General features: G+C 43.7%; 4 non-coding genes across 4 annotated transcripts; all 4 read right to left on the bottom strand.

Annotated features, from left to right (window-relative positions):
- Positions 1–340: 340 nt before the first annotated feature.
- LOC117103284 lies at positions 341–459 on the bottom strand. Its single transcript, XR_004444557.1, has one exon. It is a non-coding gene; the product is annotated as a 5S ribosomal RNA (ribosomal RNA).
- A 467-nt stretch (positions 460–926) lies between these two features.
- LOC117103275 lies at positions 927–1,045 on the bottom strand. The gene has a single exon (XR_004444551.1). It is a non-coding gene; the product is annotated as a 5S ribosomal RNA (ribosomal RNA).
- A 488-nt stretch (positions 1,046–1,533) lies between these two features.
- Positions 1,534–1,652, bottom strand: LOC117103283. The gene has a single exon (XR_004444556.1). It is a non-coding gene; the product is annotated as a 5S ribosomal RNA (ribosomal RNA).
- A 467-nt stretch (positions 1,653–2,119) lies between these two features.
- Positions 2,120–2,238, bottom strand: LOC117103277. The gene has a single exon (XR_004444553.1). It is a non-coding gene; the product is annotated as a 5S ribosomal RNA (ribosomal RNA).
- Positions 2,239–2,403: the final 165 nt, after the last annotated feature.

Here is a 2,403-nt window from a genome sequence, read left to right as displayed (position 1 = left end):
CTATGGTGGGCCTGAGGTCGTGTGGACTCTCACGCACTCTTACCGCCAAATCGTGCATCCGCCCCAATCAGTAAGCTAGAATATCGCATATGTTTTTATTACATTTGTTAAGACACCACCCGAACACTGTATTATAAGGCTACACCATACACTTGTTGTGGCCCTACTGCTCAGTGCAAGGCCCAGGTCCTTTTTCTTTTATTGAAAAGTTGACGATTATAACGTGCCAAAATACCGTACATAATGAAACTGTTAAGAGAAAAAAAATAAAAAGAAAAAGAAAAACATCTTTAACGAACAATAAGTAAACATCAATCGATTTTGGGGAGAAAATGTAAAAAGTCTACAGCACCCGGTATTCCCAGGCGGTCACCCATCCAAGTACTAACCGGGCCCGACGTTGCTTAACTTCGGTGATCGGACGAGAACCGGTGTTTTCAACGTAGTATGGCCGTAGACATGTGGATAATATTTCCACTCATAGTTAATCTCGGCATATAGCATAATTATCCAACCATGAGTCTCTATGATTGATGACGTTTCATATTAACGCGCGCTTGTCTGGCGGGGATTTCCTCTGACTCCCCTGACCATTCTGCTGCGCGAGTACATTTTTTACAAACACCGGTGTTGAACAAAAAACCAACCATTTTACTACGGCACTAACTAAGATGCTTTAGACAGAAGAAGACTGCCGTTTTGTTCAAACGACCCTCTAACCGGCGTAACACCAGCGAATTAATTGCGTATTGTTGATATGAACACATAGTACCTGTATGATTTTTAAGGTATGAGAGTGCAATTTCCGGGCACTTAGAGGTCCATATTCTCCAAAATGTTTGCACCTCAGCCTCAACTATGTGGGCCCGAGGTCGTGTGGACTCTCACGCACCCCTACTTTAGAATTTTTGGGGGAAAATGTAAAAAATCTACAGCACCCGGTATTCCTAGGCGGTCACCCATCCAAGTACTAACCGGGCCCGACGTTGCTTAAATTCGGTGATCGGACGAGAACCGGTGTTTTCAACGTAGTATGGCCGTAGACATGTGAGTGGTATTTCCACTAATAGTTAATCTCATTCAAACAACCCTCGAATCATAGTACCTGTATGATTTTTTAAGGCATAAGAGTGCGATTTCCGGGCACTTCAAGAGGTCCATATTCTCAAAATGTTTGCATCTCAGCCTCAACTATGGTGGGCCTGAGGTCGTGTGGACTCTCACGCACTCTTACCGCCAAATCGTGCATCCGCCCCAATCAGTAAGCTAGAATATCGCATATGTTTTCATTACATTTGTTAAGACACCACCCGAACACTGTATTATAAGGCTACACCATACACTTGTTGTGGCCCTACTGCTCAGTGCAAGGCCCAGGTCCTTTTTCTTTTAGTGAAAAGTTGACAATTATAACGTTCCAAAATACCGTACATAGTGAAACTGTTAAGAGAAAAAAAAGAAGAAAAAAAAAAGAAAAACATCTTTAACGAACAATAAGTAAACATCAATCGATTTGGGGGAGAAAATGTAAAAAGTCTACAGCACCCGGTATTCCCAGGCGGTCACCCATCCAAGTACTAACCGGGCCCGACGTTGCTTAACTTCGGTGATCGGACGAGAACCGGTGTTTTCAACGTAGTATGGCCGTAGACATGTGGATAATATTTCAACTCATAGTTAATCTCGGCATATAGCATAATTATCCAATCATGAGTCTCTATGATTGATGTCGTTTCATATCAACGCGCGCTTGTCTGGCGGGGATTTCCTCTGACTCCCCTGACCACTCTGCTGCGCGAGTACATTTTTTACAAACACCGGTGTTGAACAATAAACCAACCATTTTACTACGGCACTAACTAAAATGCTTTAGACAGAAGAAGACTGCCGTTTTGTTCAAACGACCCTCGAACCGGCCTAACACCAGCGATTTAATTGCGTATTGTTGATATGAACACATAGTACCTGTATGATTTTTAAGGTATGAGAGTGCAATTTCCGGGCACTTAGAGGTCCATATTCTCCAAAATGTTTGCACCTCAGCCTCAACTATGTGGGCCCGAGGTCGTGTGGACTCTCACGCACCCCTACTTTAGAATTTTTGAGGGAAAATGTAAAAAATCTACAGCACCCGGTATTCCCAGGCGGTCACCCATCCAAGTACTAACCGGGCCCGACGTTGCTTAAACTCGGTGATCGGACGAGAACCGGTGTTTTCAACGTAGTATGGCCGTAGACATGTGAGTGGTATTTCCACTCATAGTTAATCTCGGCATATAGCATAATTATCCAATCCTGAAGCTCTGTGATTGATTACGTTTCATATAAACGCGCGCTTGTCTGGCGGGGATTTCCTCTAACTCCCCTGACCACTCTGCTGCGCGAGTACATTTTTTACAAACA

Source organism: Anneissia japonica, unplaced genomic scaffold (assembly GCF_011630105.1).
Source record: "Anneissia japonica isolate Jap-2015-1 unplaced genomic scaffold, ASM1163010v1 scaffold49583_len16476_cov106, whole genome shotgun sequence".
NCBI lineage: Eukaryota > Metazoa > Echinodermata > Crinoidea > Comatulida > Comatulidae > Anneissia > Anneissia japonica.
Note: the sequence above shows the minus strand (reverse complement) of the source record. Positions and strands in the feature narration are given on the sequence as shown.